Below are 19,560 nucleotides of genomic sequence, written 5' to 3'. Positions count from 1 at the left end.
GTAAGCAAAATCTAGATGACACGTGTCACTTTAGAAGGATTTCAGAAATGGATGCTTCTGAGCAATTGTCATTGCCCATTTCAGATCACCTTGAGCTTCTGGGACCCTAAAAAATGTACAGCCCTCTTTACAGTTGCAGAAGCCATTACACCAATGCTTTCCAAGGGAAATTTGAAAAGCGCTGTTAGTCTTCTGTTTGAAACACATTTTTATCCAGGATTTAATTTTATTAATTAGTATTCAGCTTTAAAAATCTGAAGCAGAGGCAGAGGCATTCAGCCTCTTTCAGATTGTCATCAGTAAAGTACTTTCATTCAGAGTTTCCAGATATGGAAGAATACTTATATATCATTATTGTGATTTTCTGGTGATACTTCACTTTAGAAACCCAGGAGTATTTCAAACCTCATCTGTACATCCAAAACTCTGGTAGGTCGATTTTAATTAACTCAAATCCTTGAATGGTGTAAATCAGGATAACAGCTGTCATTCTTGGTTTTCACTTTGGTCTTATTTTTCTTTGAGGATTTGAATACATTGAAATTAAGCCCTCTGCTATAGTGCTTCAGTTACATTTTAAATGTCTTTTGAATAGTTCTTCATCCAATTATATGCAGTCTCTTATTTAACTAAACAGTAACATTTTTCATTGCATGTGGTATACCTATATGAAGTGCTTGAAACCTTTAACAGGTTTGAAGCTGCTGGGTACTAAATGCATAAAGAAGTGGCCAAATGGCAGCACCATTAATGGGGCTGTCTGGACGGAAAGTCTGGGCTGACAGCAAACCTATGAAACTGGCCTCTTTGGAAGACTTTCATACAAGGTTGTCCAATTCGTAAGAAATGCTTCCTAATGTCCAGTCTAAACCTCCCCTGGTGCAGCTTTGAACCATTCCCACACGCCTATCACTGGATACCAGGGAGAAGAGATCAGCACCTCCCACTCCATTTCCTCTCCTCAGGAAGGTGTAGAGAGCAATGAGGTCACCCCTCAGCCTCCTTTTCTCCAAACTAGATAAACCTTGTGTCCTCATCCCCTCCTCACAGGACATGCCTTCCAGCTCTTCCACCAGCTTTGTTGCCCTCCTCTGGATGCATTCAAGTACCTTAACATCCTTCTTAAGTTGTGGGGCCCAGAACTGCACACAGTACTCAAGTTGAGGCCACACCAACGCTGAATACAGTGGAATAATCACCCCTTTTGACTGGCTGGTTATATGTGTTTAGAAGCCTCCTTTTCTCCAAACTAGATAAACCTTGTGTCCTCATCCCCTCCTCACAGGACATGCCTTCCAGCTCTTCCACCAGCTTTGTTGCCCTCCTCTGGATGCATTCAAGTACCTTAACATCCTTCTTAAGTTGTGGGGCCCAGAACTGCACACAGTACTCAAGGTGAGGCCACACCAACGCTGAATACAGTGGAATAATCACCCCTTTTGACTGGCTGGTTATACTGTGTTTAGAATCACAGAATCATTTAGGTTGAAAAAGACCTTTAAGATCATTGAGTCCAACTGTAAACCTAACACTGCCAAGTCCACCACTAAACCACGTCCCTAAGCACAACGTCTACAAGTTTGATGTATCCCAGGATGCGGTTTGCCCTCTTGGCTGCCAGGGCACACTGCTGACTCATATTGAGCCTGCTGTTGACCAGCACCCCCAGATCCCTTTCTACAGGGCTGCTCTCCAGCCACTTCTCTCCCAATTTATACTTGTGCCCGGTGTTACTCTGTCCCAGGTGCAGAATCCGACATTTAGTTGGTGTCAATGGGAAATGCATACTTGGCTCAATCACTCTAGAAAGATAGTGACTGTGTTAGACATGTACTAGACTGGTTTCTAGACACCTTAGGCAGGGTTTCTCTCACCTTACATTTTGGATGTCTCCAATGTAAATCAATATATCTGGGCTGGTCACCCTACACTGTCTTTTTAATCAATGACATAAGGCTTTCTCTGATAGGTGATTCATCTCACCTATCTTAGAAATGTAGATAAGAATGAAAGGAAACATTTTCCAAAAGTGCTCATTCATCCCATTAATGACAAAAGCATAGATCAACATTTGGTCTTAAAAATACCACCTTTTGTTTGATGGAAAACTTCAGTACTGATGGCATATTAGGTGCCTAATGGGGCTAGGCGGGTATTTTTTGATTGCTCTCCAGAATTTATGTGCCTCATGTTCATGTAGTTTTCATTTCAGGCACCTAAGGATTACCTGGATCTTCTCCTCTCACTTTATTTGATTGTACAGCCACAGGAGAGGGACATAACAAGCAAAACCTTTGGAGATGGTCTGGTTCCTAGTCTGTTCCACAGCAGTATGTCTATGTGTTTAGGACAATGGCCAAGCCACAGCTGATCCCACACATAGAAATGTACCTTAAGCCTCTTAAAAACCTTAGCCTACCTAATCAGTTCATTTCCATTCCCAAATCTGTAATGTTTCCCCTGAAGCACTTAACTGCACATGTCATTCACAACCTTTTAGGTGTCAGGGATGTTAAACGTTCATTGTCACTGCCATACATGCCTGGCATATCTTCTACGAGCAATCATCCAGGTTTAGTCATCTTCTTTGCCTTCCATAGCTACTACTGAGTATGAAGTGTCTCTCTTTGTAGGAGTATATATGACTTGTTTGGTCTTCTGAGTAAATCTAAGAGACCCATGGTGTGAAACAGTTCAATGCACCTATATGTTGGACCGATACTATAGTTCTCCTGAATGTATATACTATGCAGAAAAAATGTCTGGGGCTCAGGACTTAACTGAGATGCATAACATAGGGGGTAGCTACCCCCAGCACTCTCAGTAGTCTGTGGTGATAGAGAGGCACCTCAAAAAGGCAATTCAGATCTAACATAGGTAAAACTGCTCTTTGCAGGTGCTTCTCTCTTTCTGTCCACATTTTACAGAGCTGACAAAAAAAAAGTGCTCCACTTGAGCTAGGAAAGAATCTAGGGTTTATCCAATATTAATGGAAAGACAGTGATCAGTCTGAAACCTCTGTGTGTCCTGGGATAAATAAATTCCTATCTCTGGAAGTTGACAACATCATACTATAAAAAGTACACAGAACAAATTCAGAGCTCTCCTAATCTCACAGATAAATAATTGAACATTGGAATATTTTGGCTCTAAGTATATCCCCGCCAGCCCCCCCCCCCCCGCCCAAGCTCTACTAGCAATTCGAAGCCTCTGGTTTGGAGAGAGAGAGAGAAAGAAAGAAAGGATGAATCCTGTGAAATGTATTCTGTGGGAAAAAATATCAGATGCAAATAAAAATGAGTTTCAATGTGTATATACCAGAGCACTAGCATTCAGCTGGCTGAGAAGTCTGATAGTGAAATGCCAACCTTTTGATAGTATTTAATTTTTTCTTTGGTTCAGCAGATTCCTTTTTCATTACTATAAGAAATGTTGTAGAGCGTGCAAAGCTCTGGATAAAGTACACTAACAGCTTCAGCTGAAAAAAAAACATTCATGAGTATGATACACAGGATGAAGGGAAAGGTCTTTTGCTACAATAATTATTACCCTTAGCCCTCACTTGCTTGTATTCCAGGAGATGAACCTGATACATGGTAAGGTTTACAGCAAGAAATCTATTGACTTTGAAGTGCTGGAATGTTGCTATTGAAGAACAGAAGAAAACAAAACAAAGCAAAGCAAAGAAAGCTTACTTTGTTGACACTAAAGGCAAACACAATCGAAATCACAAAACTCCAGCAGCTGTCTGTTGTGTCAGGATCTGTTTCCTGCATTATGCCCATAACGTTTTGCAGGAAATACATTTCAACATCCTCAAGGATTAAACTTTAATATCACACCCAAGAATGAAATTGTAAAGGCTTTGAGCTAACGTGGGAGAATTGAATCTTAAAAGGAACAATTTCGCCTGTGATTACAAGCAAGCGAGCGAGCTCTAAAAGGCAGAAACCGAATTCATTTTCTCCTTGCAATTTCTATACTGCCTGTGCAATGCACGAGGTTTTACCTTAGCCAGTACATAAAGTGAGATTAAAGGGAAGATACATATTAAAGAAGAGGTTTTACCTTAATATCCATTTCCAAGCGCAGCTCAGTAGAGCAGTACAAATAGTGGTAAGCCATGGTGCAATTAGAGACATAATCATCAGAGTGGCAGCTGCTAAGGTGTGAGGTGCATGAGATCTCGCATATACCTTTCTATGAGGTCTGGAGGAATTAGCTATGGTATTAATGCAAAAATTAGGTATTTGTGCTCTAGTGGCATACAATAAAAGCAAATCTCTTCCTGTCTTTCATCATGTTCATAAACTGGTGATTTGGAGCTTCTATGTAAAGACACGTAGCAGATCCAGTAAAGGCATGAGCATAACCTGAGGGACTTTGTCTTCCTTTCCTCCCTAATTGGGTTTTGTTTTGGTTTTTTGCCCCAGTCCAATATTAGATTGTTAAGTCTTCAAAGCAGGGACCCTGAACTCAATTATCCTCTCATTTTCTTCGGTCAAAGTCACTGGAGTTTCACTAACAGTAAACTTGCAAAAGTGGGTGAAGAATCAGACTTGCCTTACTATATGTCCCCAAAGAAATCCAAATTATACAGGCGTGTGACACAGTTACCTGAGAAAGTTCACTGCATACTACATGGGTTGCTCCACCTTTCCCATCATCATTCTTTCATTATCACATGACTACAAAAGTGCTGCCCCTTGCTATTCTTGCACCAGAAGAGAGAAGTGCTTCCTTAGCTCTGCTAAGGTTGCTTCTCCTTCCTAAGCTGTAATTGCGGTATGACATATTGTTTTACTATGGTCAGTTATAATTGTAGCAAAAGTATTTCTCATTCCAAACGTTGGCCTCCTCCCTACCCTACAGCTACAAAAGGACTTAGGTCCTCAAGTTCAAAATTCAGATTTTTTTAAAAAACGCATGCTTAAAATCCTCCTCCCAGGAGGATCAGACTGATCCACGTGTTGGACAAGGCTGAGACTACATGGCTATAAATCCCAAGCAGAGGGAAGACCTTCCCAGAGGTGCACCATAAGGCATCTGATCAACCGTGTCAAGAAGGGCTTAGCCTGCAGCCCTCCTTTCTGCATTTCTTTCTTGTTAGTTTACAGCTGCTCCTATGTCTAAGTCCTTATGCTAATGCTTATGGCTCTTCCTCTTTAGCATATACTCTTCCCCATGCACTATGTGGAGGACTTGCCACCTTGCTGCCATTTCTGGATGCAGCCACTGTGGTTACTGGGATTTGGAAAGTCTTCTCAATCCCCAAGGATGGTGCTAGGAATTAGGAAGAGTATGCTGCTTTGATGAGGACAAAAATCATGGGATAAAAAGGGCAGCAGAAACCTCTGTCCAAGCCTTTTTCAGGTCACTGTGACAACGTGCGTATCAGACACAATGGAACGGCAAGAGGAATATCAAAGATGCTTCTGAAAATCTAAGGAACAAACAACTGTTTCACTAAGTCAAAGGGCATACAGAGGAAGGGAATACTTTTTTAGCTTGCTTTACCTTTTCTCCTTGTAAAATTTCCTGTAATAATGTGTACATGTGTAGAGGTATGCAGATATTGATACAGAAACAAACTCCTAACTGATCCCCAAACATCACTTGATCATTCTGATGTTCTGTTCATAAATGGCATAGGTTATCTTCATAATTACCTTTATAGTTACCTTTTATTACCTTTATAATTTATTAGCCATTTTATACATTGAACCTTAACGTAATATGTGATGTAATGTTTTATAATGAGTTCATTTGTTTAAAAGGTGCTGCAGTATTTTAAATAGAAGCTGTTTTCACATAAGTTGTCTTAAAATGAGAACTATTTCTGCCTAACAATAATAACCAGGTACAAGCACTGTCAGCCTGAAACACAGTGAATCAAAAATAGCTAAAATGAAATTTTACCTCTACCTGACAGTCCTCCTGCCGTATTTATGGATTTTATTGTTGCAATAAAATTTGAGGGGGAGAGGGGAATTGATTGATTTTCTTTGTTTTGTTCCAGCTATTAACTCTTCTCTGGGTTTTGAAAGATATATTCAGACAGGGGAAATAATTAAACCAAAAATGCTCTTAATAACATGAAGAAAATAAGCTGAATATAATATTTTGAGTCTCCTTCAGTTACAGCAAATCATAATGATAAAATGGGAACAATTTCAAAGCGGACTGTTTTGGCTTGTTTGCTTTTATTAGGCTGGAAATGTCCCTTTAACATTCTAATCTAAAACTGAATTATGCACATTCTCTCATGTCTTGGAAGAATGAGATGAATTTTAAGGAAGCGGTTAATGTCAAACACACTTATTCTGCTTTTCTCTTGAAAAAGTAGAACTAACAGGTTGCTTTGGTTTTTACTTTGGTGTTATTGTGACTTTATGGGTAAAAACTAGACCTGTAACACTGCTTCATTATAGATTTTTTTCTTGCTATTTGTCTGTACTTTGAAAGAACAGAGAAAATACCACTTTATTCCAATTGCATGAATCATACCTGTATGATACTGTCTGATTAGTGGTCCAGGGAACACTTTGTTATGCTGAAGTTCCTCTACTGAAATCTTCTACCAGAAGGTCATGAGACCGTTGATTAGAGCATGCTGCAGTTTGATGGGTTGACTATTCCACTTAGATAGTTGATACCAATAAACTTATTTCACCTGAGTTCTTAGACTCTGTTTTATGGTTTATTTAGCAAAACATTGGCTTTCTCTTCATCTAAAATTCTTTCAAAATGTGTTTTTTTCAAAGTCTGAAGTCCCAGGTGCTGATTGGCGGTTGGTTGGGTTTACCTCTGGGAGCAGAAGACTTTGTTCAAGCACTGAATACACACACCAGTCCTGAGAACTTGTGGTGGGTTGTCCCTGGCCAACAGCCAAACACCCACACAGCCACTCACTCACTCCCCTCTCCTGCAGGATGCGGAGCAAATAGAAGGAAGGCGAGAAGACTCGTGGGTCGAGATAAAAGTCTAATAGAGAAAGCAAAAGCTGCCCACACAAGCAAAGCAAAGAAAGAATTTATTCACTATTTCCCATTGGCAGGCAGATGTCCAGTCACTTCCACAAAAGCAGGGCTTCATCATGTGTAATGGTTCCTTGGCAAGACAAACGCCATAACCATGAATGTCCCCCTTCCTCCTCCTTTCCCTGAGCTTTTATTGCTGAGCAGAACATCATACAATATGGAATATCCCTTTGGTCAGTTCAGGTCAGCTGTCCTGGCTGTGCCTCCTCCCAGTTTCTAGCCCACCCCCAGCCTACTCACAGGGACAGAGTGGGAAAAAGAGAAGGCCTTGACGCTACACAGGCACTGCTCAGCAATACCCAAAACACTGGTGTGTTAACACTTTTAATCAAAATCCAAACCAAAGCTTCATATGGGCTCCTGTGAAGCAAATTAACTCCATCCCAGCCAGACTCAGTGGGGGGGTTTCAGCTTGTAGAGTTGCTGCTTTTGCTATCTGTCACTCAGTGTTTGAACTTGGACAAGTCACTTCTCAGTGCCTCAGTTTACTTGGGCTTAACATAGGAGGAAAAATTGTCCTTCAAGACATCAACAATTGCTATTCAGAAAGTGCTTTCAGAGCTACGGGTAAAAAGAGCGATAGCAGTGTCAAATACCATAATGTTATTTTTAACCGTTGAATTTCAATTCTGTCCTCTCTAGATGTGTTCAGGAATTTGGCTGAGATTCATGCACATTGAATTTTATGGTTTCATCAAATTTAGCCCTCCTTCACTAGTCCTTTCATTTTACATTTTCTGTGTACCTCAGGTTTGGTGAAACCATGCACCCAGCAGACTTTGGAGATATTTTAAAAACAATTAAGTATTTTATTCCCATTAATGTTTAGGACTGATGTTGTTTGATTTGTTCATGTTAGCAGGTTAAAGTAAAGCCCTGACTACACTTTTTCTAGGTATGAGTTTGTATGAAAAATAATAACTACAAAATTAAGCTTTGGAGTAAGAGTGACCTACAAAAAAAAAAAAAACAACAGAGAGAGATCACACCTGCTCTAGGGATGAATAGTGCTTGTTTAAAGTTACTAACAGAGGTTCCAGAGATAAAAAGAGGAAGGGATTTCATAGCAACTCATTAAATACTGCCTACTCTGTGTACAGAAAGGATGACAATGGCCTCAGGTACTGTAAATTAGGCCAATGCAAAATTAAGAAAATGAACCAAGGTCAAAAGGATGAGGGAGAGTAATAAAAACCATGCTGGATTCTAATGGGATGTGCTAATCAAAGACAAGCAAGCTGCATATGGATCCCAGCTGGTTTCTTCTTATTCATATGACTAATAGAGCATTACTGGGGAATAATTCTAGGAGTAAAGCAAGGCTGGAGCTGAAGTTAGAGTGGCCTCAGCTTGGACGCTCAACCTGGTATCTAACAGGCAGGTGCCTAGCCCCAGCAAGGAGCCACTTGGACTCTTCATCACCATCAGTGAAGGGTTCCCTCCGTTAGCAGGGTGCTGCGCTGTTGAAATCACAGAGTGGAGGAGAGCAACCAAAGTCCTGTTCCTCTCAGACCAGGATCTCATAATTTTCTGCTTTAATACATGGGAATGAAATATAAAATACACAGTGTTTCACGAGTGAGCGCTGTCCCATAGGCTGCATATGCCTCACACCTGACTGCCAGCCAGCCATGCTCAGTGGTGGGGTTGGCCCTGGCTTCCCACCGCTCTGGACCTATGGCTTTTGCATTGGTGGGCACCTCACGGCTCCGTCCCAGCAGTTGGGCTGCTGTGCAGCGAAGCGGTGCCATGGCTAACCCTGCGAGGGCTTGGCGTGGTGCAAGACACAACAGGAGGACATTCCTGTGCAGGGTTGTCCTTATGTAAGTCTGGAGCACTGCCCTGGAGGTCACTCATTATCTGAGATGTACACCCTCTGAACTAATCTGATTTAATCCTCACCCCTCTCTGCAGGTACTTTCTATCAAAATGACATAGCAGTAACAGTCAATAACATACACATAAAAGTCACCATGAAAAATGAAAAAGTTTAATAGGAGATTACCCAGTAGGTTTTTTTGTGTTGTTATTTACTGTTTAAAGACCTGTAGAGTCTTTACACTAGCTAATAACTAGCTGACATCAAATGTAGATTCAACTTTTCAGCCGCTTCTCTTCTATGTGATGCAGCAATGGCTCAGGCTGCATGTGAAGGGCAGTTTTATAAAAACATGTTTTTTGATCATTTCTAGTCCTGATCCTTTTTAAAGGGTACAAGTTTCAGTACATTGCTATTACCCACTAATTTCATGGTCCATGGCTGAACATAAGGCTGTAATTCAATTGTGGTTTTTTTCTGATATTATAAACAGCAAGAGTAATGCTGATTTACATTCTCAGTGTTCACTGAGGACTACGTATTGTTATTTATAATATAGGCAAGGGATTTTGCAGACACCTAGTCATTAAGTTATTTAAAGTCTGTCATGCTGGAAAAGAAGACTTAATCCATAGAATGTAGAAAGGAAGGGATTACAGTGCTGGAGATCTCAAAAGGAAGAGATTACCAAGGAAAAAAAAATGAGCACAGTGTGTTCACTTCCTGAGGAACAATCACTTGTAGACAAGTAACAAACAGCGTGCAGCATGCCCGCACGTACAATCAATTTTTTAAACAAAAACTATTATGTGGTTAATCAAACACTAGGAAGCCATTGCATTATAAGATATTTATAACAGAATACACTTTCCACATAATAATACATGGGAATTAATTGACAAAGTAATGAGGATCTCTTATATCTACTTATGCTTGTTCTGGCAGATATCTATTTCATGTTATATTCAGATGAACAAGAAAGTACAGTCATAATTGCAGTAGGAAAAGCTTTTGAAAGATGTGAAATCAATAGCTGTCCTGAAATTGGTACCAGAAGAGAAATATTTTGCAGAGCGATTAAACTTACAATTCACTGGGAGCCACACACTGTCATAGCACTTGATCTTACAAGAAGCTGAACATTTTCCCTCTGCTCCAGGAGACCACTCATGTGTGGATGACAGATAAAGTCCCACGGACAGCACTGGCACTGCTCATGTAGTGAATAGAGTTAAATCCAGTTGGCAGCTGGTCACAAGTGGTGTTCCCCAGGACTCAGTATTGGGGCCAGTTCTGTTCAACATCTTTATCAATGATCTGGATGAGGGGATCGAGTGCACCCTCAGTAAGTTTGCAGACGACACCAAGTGGGGTGGGAGTGTTGATCTGCTCGAGGGTAGGAAGGCTCTGCAGAGGGACCTGGACAGGCTGGATCGATGGGCCCAGGCCAATTGTATGAGGTTCAACAAGGCTAAATGCCAGGTCCTGCATTTGGGTCACAACAACCCCATGCAACGCTACAGACCTGGGGAAGAGTGGCTGGAAAGGTACCTGGCGGAGAAGGACCTGGGGGTGCTGGTTGACAGCCGGCTGAACATGAGCCGGCAGTGTGCCCAGGCGGCCAAGAAGGCCAATGGCATCCTGGGCTGTATCAGAACTAGTGCGGCCAGCAGGAGTAGGGAAGTGATCGTGCCCCTGTACTCGGCCCTGGTGAGGCCGCACCTCGAATACTGTGTTGAGTTTTGGGCCCCTCACTACAAGAAGGACGTCGAGGTGCTGGAGCGTGTCCAGAGAAGGGCAATGAAGCTGGTGAGGGGTCTGGAGAACAAGTCTTCTGAGGAGGGGCTGAGGGAACTGGGACTGTTTAGCCTGCAGAAAAGGAGGCTCAGGGGAGACCTTATTGCACTCTACAACTACCTGAAAGGAGGTTGTAGCGATGTGGGTGTTGGTCTCTTCTCCCAAGTAACAAGCGATAGGACGAGAGGAAACGACCTCAAGTTGCACCAGGGGAGGTTTAGATTGCATATTAGGAAAAATTTCTTCACTGAAAGGGTTGTCAAGCATTGGACCAGGCTGCACAGGGAAGTGGTTGAGTCACCATCCCTGGAGGTATTTAAAAGACGTGTAGATGTGGTGCTTAGGGACATGGTTTAGTGGCGGACTTGGCAATGCTAGGTTAGTGGTTGGACTTGATGGTCTTAAAGGTCTTTTCCAACCTAAATGATTCTATGTTTCTATGATTCTATGATTCTATGTGCTTATATTTAAACTGGTCTTTAAACACTTCAGGTTTTGAACCAGGGTACACAGCAAGATACAAGAATGAGCCTTTAATAAAGATTAATTAACAGTCCAGAACTGAATTCTGCAGTCCTCAAGGTCAAAAAAAGTTCTGCTCATCCACAGTCTGCAACTCATGCTGCTTAAGGCACCTGGGCTGCATATTTAAATTATGATTATCTCACAGTCTCCACACAGGCAAAACATCCTTTGGTTACCTATTGAAGCAGATGTATTAATTCTATGGATCAGATTCTGGGCTCTTAATAGCTTAATCCTCTTCCTTTATTTGTTAGCCATCCTCTGTACCTCAAGCCTTTAGGTTGACGATGTGTATCACTGACAAAGGAGCGGTTTTGCTGCCATCGTCAGATGTAGCAGCACCCATGTGCTTTGGGTGAGTAAGGGAGGACAGGAGGAGCCTGAGGTGCTCAGGCATGGGGCTTATATCTCTATCTTATCACTAGCTTATATCTCAAGAGACTCCCACTGTGTTGGCTGCTTTAAAGGCAGCGAAGGCAGGAATATGTCAGAATAGTTGTGACGGGGCTGGTAGATTTACTATTTGTCTATCATGGGGTCTGTTGCCCGTTGGAAAGCAGGGATTCAGGGCTGTGGGATTCTGCTCCACCGACACAGGGCAGCCCATCTGCCCTCTTCCCGCCAGAGAGGTAAGGCTCTTTCACACCCTCCCTCCCTCACAAAGGAAGTTCAGGTGCACCAACTTCTTCTTCAGGTGGCTGAAAATGGATGGAGAGATTAAGATGTTCCCTCTGCTATGGAGTGTCCTGACTGCACCGCTAAGGGAAGTTAACTTTATTAATGCCTCCCACTGACTTCATGAAAACTAGAGCTTGTTCAGCTAAGTTAGTATCTCTATAATAGGGAAGGCTGGTCAATAAAGATAACAGCATTGATCTAACATCAGCAGAGAAGAAAATATTTGACTTGATGTTATACATTTTGATTAAGAAACTAGAGCAACAGAAAAATTTCACCTGGCAAATGGATTAAAAACTAGTGAGCTGATAGATTTCAAAAGATAACTGTAAATGAATAATCTTCAAGTGTGTGTGCTTCTCAGGATTCCTCCAGGGAGCAGGGTTTCATTCTGAGGTGTGTAACACTATTCTCAGTGACCTGGAAGGAAACATAACATAACATCACTGCAGATAAGATTTGCAGATCACAGTGTTAAGGATGGGAAGGCGTGAACAGGCTCTGTCACCGATAAAGAGAATGGTGTTAGGCAGTGCTCAGACAGGCAAAATGCAAAGCAAGAGGGATAAATATAAACTCATATCCAAGAATACAAAATGCAGATTATACATACAGGTGGGGGGAGTGTAACCTAGATAGCAGTCTGAAAAGAGTTTGGGGATCACACTGGATAATCTGAATATAAAAACATAGGCTGACACTGTCCAAAGGGCTAAAACAATCCCAGGATAAATAAACAAAGGAAATTTCCAATATGAGGGTAGAAAATTATGTTTTCATATATGGTGGGAATATGCTTCCTCCTCTAGGTGTCCAGAAGATTGTTGAAAAATTAGAGTTCGGGGAGGAGCCATGACAAAGATTGAAGGGTTGGAAGCTCTGCTTTATAACTCATTCTATTTTGCTTATGAAAGAGAAGGTTCAAGGATGGATAAATCAGTTTATGAGAATCTATGTAGGGAAGAAAACAAGAACAAAAGACTTTGACTCACAGACAAGCTACAAATTTTTAACTGTTAAAGCCTGTGCTGAATTCCAAATAGCTGGAAGTGTTTAAACTAAAACTGGCTTTTTTTGCTAGAAGAGACGTTTTTGTGGTTTTCACTCAAATGCACAATAATACAAGAAGGGACAATTTTGCCCAAGCTACATGAAAGGTCAGAATATGAGATCTTAATGGCTCCTTCTGGCCTGCTAGTCTTTGAGTGTATATTCTACAAAACGTTTTACCTCTACAAACTCCTATTTCAGATCCAGTGTTCTAAGATTTTTTCTTCTTCCCTCTGACCTGGGAATTTCATTATCCAAGGAAAAACAAGTTTAGTAAATTGAACTAAATTTCATCCACTGACCTGGCAAATTTTGCTTCCCAAAGAACAGTACATGTAAAACATACTGGATACTTTACACTATTCAGTTTTTTGTCTCCTGATTACCTTGCTCACTCAGAATCCTATATGTGCAACAAAGCCATAAGGATTAAGGATATAAGAATAATTACATTTTCCATTTGACTGTCAAACCAAAACATTGAAAAAATCCCCTCACCAAAATAAAAACAAGAAACTGAAAAGTATTAAATTTAGAGTAGATTAATTCATTCTCAGGTGTTTGACAGAGAAAAAGCACACAGAGGGACTAGAGTAAAACAAGGGGGCAGGGAGGGAGAAGGAGAAGGTGTCTGGGTAGTTCATTCTTGATGTCAACAAGCCTGCTTACCTCTCACAGCTCCCACCGGACTGCCCAATGTATTCTGCTTTGGGGTGTCTGAAAGCCATCCTGCCGAAGCTGTCTTTAGCTAGTTATGCTTAGATACTCACTCAGCTTTAGTGAGAGAATAAGAGAAAGTACATTCCCTGGAAGAGGATGAAAGGGTCATCTGCCTCTGTAGGTACTCTTTTGAGGGACAGCCAAATGGGTGCACACGGCTAAGCAGTGCAAGCCTTTTAAAGGCAGAAGTCCACCCTTGTGAGGTGAGCAGGAATCCAGAACAGCCAGAATGAGCCTGGGAACATGGGAAGGATGAAATGTCAGAACATCTCACCATCTCTCCTGAGACAGTAACCTCTAACAACATCCATACTCAGAAAGAAAAGAGGATATGGACCACTGGACACCACTGTGTAGCTACAAGGCCAGGTGGCACCAGCCAGCCCACATCCATATTGCCTACGATATTTCCCACTATAGCAAATTATGCTGGAGAGCTGATTGAAGCACTCCAAAACAGAGCCAGGGAGTGAGCAGATGAGCAGGGCAGAAGTGCCTGAGCTCACACCCTGGCCATACGTGGACATAATCCACATATCCCATTCTGTCACTGTCTCCATCTCAAGGCTGCATGTTGTCATTGCTTCAGCACACATTTAAATACGTCTGAGAGTAACTCAGAATACCTTAAAACGTGGTAGCTAGGATATTGTAAATGTGAAAGAAAGAAGGGACTTTCACCCACCCTCATCAGACTGTGTGAATTTTCTTCTCAATGAATAGAAAGGGATTACTTTTATGTTGACAACATTGCCAAGCCAGCCCACTGTGTCTTTGCTTCTATTTAGTGTCTGAAATGAAGGGATTTTGGAAGTGCATGTAAAGATATTTTAGAAAATGTAAGAATGAACTGTTTTGACATTTCTAGCATTATGGCCATTTTCACTGTGACCAAAACTTAGCAAATTCCAGGGTGAATTTATCACATGATTGCAGCTGTTCCAACATTGTTTTTTTTTTTTCTTTTTTTTTTTTTTTTGCCAAATATAAGATTCACTGAAAAAAAAGAAAACCATCTAGTCATCTCATTAGCAGTGCATCATGGTTCACCTGCAACCAGTGTGCTGATGCCCATTCAGCAAGAGCCCAGGCATGAAGGAAAGGGGCTGAAGCACACCCAGGTCTTGCCCCAGTGTGGAGTCAGTACAGACCCAGGATGTTTATTTGCATCCAGGAGCTCGGGACCTCTCCCAGTCCATTCATTTGGTATCCTGCAGCACTGGGCCACAAGATGATGGGAGCGTTCAGGGTCTGGAGTACAGTCTCCCCCTTCTAGGGGTTTGGATGGCCGTGCTCAGGGCCAGATCACCAATGAGACCTGCTGTGCAGCAAGAGATGGAAAAGCCTGAGGGGGGGCTCTCTCTCCTCTTGGGAGCTGCTTTGGAGCAGAAGCTCTTGTGCTTGGTCACCACTTGAGCTGCACTTCATCTGCTTTGCAGCTGTGACTGTTCCCCATCTTGTGCCTCCCTGATCTTGACTCTGATCTTGAACCTCTGCATTGACTTTCTGGCTTCACCATGGACTTGCCTCATCACTGTGGATTTGCTGGGTGAAGGCTGGTCTGTGCCTGATGCTGATTGCTATCACAGGCCTGCTCTGCACTTCTGGCTCGGGTACAGTGGGACAGCCCTGGATGGTGACAGTACTGCCTCTGCCTGCCTTGCTGTGAATCTCAGCTCCCCTACCCCTGCAGAGCAGTCGGCCCTCACCTCTCCCTGGCAGACAGTATACTTGGCAGAGATTTTCAGCCTGTCTTTGATTTCCTACTCACTAGTTAAAATGCAGCTTATCTCAAAATGCCTGGAAGTCCCTGTTTGAGTTCAATTGCCTTCATAAAATGAATAATACGGAGTCGGCTTCCTGAAGATGGCTGTCCACATCTCAGTTAACATCTCATCTAATCAGAGTTAGCGCTAGTATTCTCAGAACCAAGATGCAAGCATGGCTGATGATATGAAATCAATGGAATTATATCTGCCTACGTGGAAACAGACCTTTTGACCTCGAGTACTTAACTTCATAGATCTGACATGAGGCATAAAGGCTTAACAGTGGAAACTCATCTACTCATTACATCATGCCTCTTACAGGGGCAAAGGGAAGACTCCAGTCTTTCTGCCTCTCAGTCTGTCATTACTTGTCACACAGGGAATTATCTCTTAAAAGACAACAGAGGAAAGAATTAATTAATGAATAAATAAATCAGTGGAAGTATTTGACAAAGTTAACACAGATATATAGTTCATGTAATACATAGCAGGACACCTAAATGTTTCTCAGGAACGTAGGTGCTGTTATACAGATGCCTTCTTTGTGTGAAGTTCCATTATACTCTGTAAATACAAATTTAAGAGTAACCTTAGGTAGGAAAATTTAAAGGTCTGGAGGGTTGAAGTTACTGTCCAATGTCCTTGCCTTGTTTTTAATTCTTGACGAACTTAAAACTGTTTACTGCTAATACTCTTCTCCCAGGACAGGAAATTAAAGAACTGCCCCAGTCTCTAGTCATCTGTTGGGCAGGACAGGAGATGACTGCTGACACTCTTAGGTTAAACCATAAGATCTTTGAAGCAGAAGACACTCTTTTTGCTCTGTCTTTGTCAAGCACCTGGTAATCTGAGGTCCTACAGCATTGTCATGTAAATTAAACATAATATTAAATTAACACAACTCTCTCTTCACCCATCCAGAATTAAATTTCTATCCACCTCCACAACAGGTGCATAATGCAAAATTTTGCTAAAAAATTTCCCTTTTGATAAAAGGAATCTTTTTCAGCAAAGCTGAAGTTAATCATAAGAAAGAATTATATGTAAATTGAAATATCTATATGGCAAAATAAGAGGAAGATAAGCATGTTTAGAAATTAATCCAGTACTTACAGTGCAGGTAAAGGGGAAAGTGAATCTAAATTTATTTTTCTTTTTAAAGGTGAGACCTTCCACACAGAAATAAAAAATCTGCCCCTTACGATAACTTTTCTGAGGCAGTGAAATGTAAATACAAGAACATTAAGTTAGTAAATCATACCAATATACCAGGATCACAACTTTTGTTAGGTTTCCTATGGCCTGTGATTTTCTCAGAAAACCATCTAGATAATTATGAATTTTAGAAGCTGTGCAGAGTTCCAGCTTACCCATAGTGGTCCGGTACAGCCATATGTATGAGCCAAAACCTCACATACATAGCAAGAAGGAACAGAGAAAGGTTAAAGTCAGAGGAACTCTGAAGTTTACAAATTTGCCCAAGCTACTTTTGCCACTGTTGAGCTAAATCAGAGACACCAGGGATGAAGGATTTCTATAGGTAGTGGCAGCTCTGAGTAGCCCCTTCTGGTGCTCAGTGGAGCATCTCCCAAGGGGGTTGGTGCAGCTGCTGCACACTGTTGGGCAGATGGAGAGGACACAGCATACGTGATGCACTGACCTCCTTCTGGAGGCATGATCAGCATGGTCCTGAAACAGTCTTCAAGAAAAATGGACCTGCAGATCTGTGTTAGACAGAGTTGAGTGTGATAAAAGGCACCTACAGAGTCCTACACCTGGCTCAGAAGAGCTGGCGTGGGAATAAAGAAACTTTGCCTACGGGCCAGACGATTTAAAGTTATCTAAACCGGGAACGTGTTGTCGGGGTCATGGGAATTTGAGAGCTATATCATCATTCTCCATATTGGATGTACTCTAATATTTTGTTATCAATATATATGTATGTACACTTAAAGTGAGATAAAATAACTGAAATCAGATGAAGCTTCTGAGAACAGTATAAGCAAAATTTATGCCAGTTACTGTGATTTGAGGTTTTGTTCAGCAAAGTTTCAAAACAAGTGACTAGATACAACCCTACCCAGGAAAGTACTTAAATGTACATTTAGGTTCCATTGATGTTAGCAGCTGTTAAACAAGCATTTAAAACCTAATGCATGGTCAAGAGCTTTACTGAATATGAATTGCAAAATTGAGGCTTTAGTTACAGTAAAAACCTTGGAAAGTCCAGCTGTGAATTGGGATATCTGTGGACAAATCTCCAGTGGGGGATACATTCTTACCCTCTTTCTCATGTTAAATAGCAATTTATTCTATCCACTGACTAATTCAAGTGAGTATCAAAAATTGGTCCAAATGGCCTAACACACCTGTACTCCAAACCAGAATTTTCCAGGAGACATTTTGTAAGACCCAAAATCTTAAGGTTTAAAACAATTTTTTAATATAAGAAGATAATAAATACATGTTAGAAAGGATCTTAGATCTACAGTTGTCATTCCTTAGTTGCATGAAAAATACAGAAAGCTTTTACATTTTTAACAAAACCTGATTGTTTCAAAATTTTTTCCAAGCAAAACCCCCTCACTTTTATTCTAATAAAACAAGGCAGTTTCCATTGCCTGAATTCAAACGAAACTTAAACACATTTTTTTTAAAATCAAGCCTGCCATTAAATAAAGGGTATATTTATTAAATGTGGGTGTTTGTTAGATAATCAGAATTGTAGAATGGGTACAAGCTGTGCTTTTTCATTCTAGACATTTACACCAACTGATTTCAGTTTTTCAGCAAGTGGGGAAAGAGTTCAGTCAAAAATATATTGTTTGGTGTAGAACTTGCACTTTAAAGAATTTTTTAATTCAAGAATTTTTATATTTGCCATAGAGGAGGCAACAATTAAATGAAAACATCAGAAATATCAACTTGAATAAGTTGTTAATGGCTGCTTTCCTTTTTTTAAAAAAAAAACCCTTTTGTTATGTCATAATAATGATTACTTCCAAGGGCTGTCATTTGACAGTCCCACACAGTGTAGGAGGGGTGAATGAAAGCTGCTGCTTCTGCCTTCAGGCTGAAGAACACAACAGACTTGCACAAAAAGCAAGAGCTGAGAGGACGCTATATAGCATTATCTCAGTCATTGCCTAATGATGCTCTCAGTTGCTCTTAGATTTGCTTTTATTTTTCAGGGGTTTTTAACAAAAGTAAGCCTCTATTGCCTTCTAACCCCAGTGAGTCATATTTTGTGCTTTTAACTATTTGTTTCATTTTGACCTGCATTTCAATAAACATGAGGCTTGAAGAATGATTATGTTGTTCAGGCAAAGATTAAAAAAATCTATTAGTCTGGACTTCTCCTCCCCTGCAGACAGCCTACACAAAACCGTGGACACTGTTATCACAGATAGTATTTAAATCTCAGTTACATTCTTGAGGCCTGACCACCTCTGCCACTGACTTATGGCAATTTACACAGATGACTCTCTGATCCCTTGCTGACAGGCTAATGGAGTCCATGAAATCCTGCGCAGTGGTTCAGTTGTACTGAATTGCACCTGAAAATACCATATGTGGATAGATTTAAGTGTCAATGTCCAGTCTTTCAGCAACAGCTTGTGCACACATTTAATTTTATGCACATAAGCAAAGCCATGGTTTAATTTGGAGCAAAACTAAGTGCCTTAATTTGTTCTCCTACCATTTATACTGATAGTATTTCTGTTAACTGATCCACTCCATTACTTATTTATGCTCTTAAAACATTATCTGTTACTATTTTTAGAAGCTTCAGTTTACACTTACACAAAGCACGAGTCTGATCCAGCTCCCACGAAAGTCGCTATATCTGCATTACCATTGCTATTGTAGGCGAGTACTGAGATTTTGCCAGTTGGATTTGCACAGGTTGAGTGTCAGCACACCCAGCTGTGTTCACACTGCAGCTCTAATAGCACCTTTACACCAGCCCTGTCACATCCACCCCCCAGCTTACTTACTGTCGTCTCCACTGCCCATGTGAAGTACGTTGCCCTCTATCAGCAGTGCAGGACTTCGGTATTCCTATGGCTCTTTTTTCTAACCATGAAATGCAGTGGAAGCAAAGAGTGGAAAGTGGGGCGGGGGGGGAGGGGGGAGTGGTGGGGCAGGGAAAAAAGAAAAT

Source organism: Aptenodytes forsteri, unplaced genomic scaffold, assembly GCF_000699145.1.
Source record: "Aptenodytes forsteri isolate BGI_AS27 unplaced genomic scaffold, ASM69914v1 Scaffold155, whole genome shotgun sequence".
Lineage (NCBI taxonomy): Eukaryota > Metazoa > Chordata > Aves > Sphenisciformes > Spheniscidae > Aptenodytes > Aptenodytes forsteri.
Note: the sequence above shows the minus strand (reverse complement) of the source record.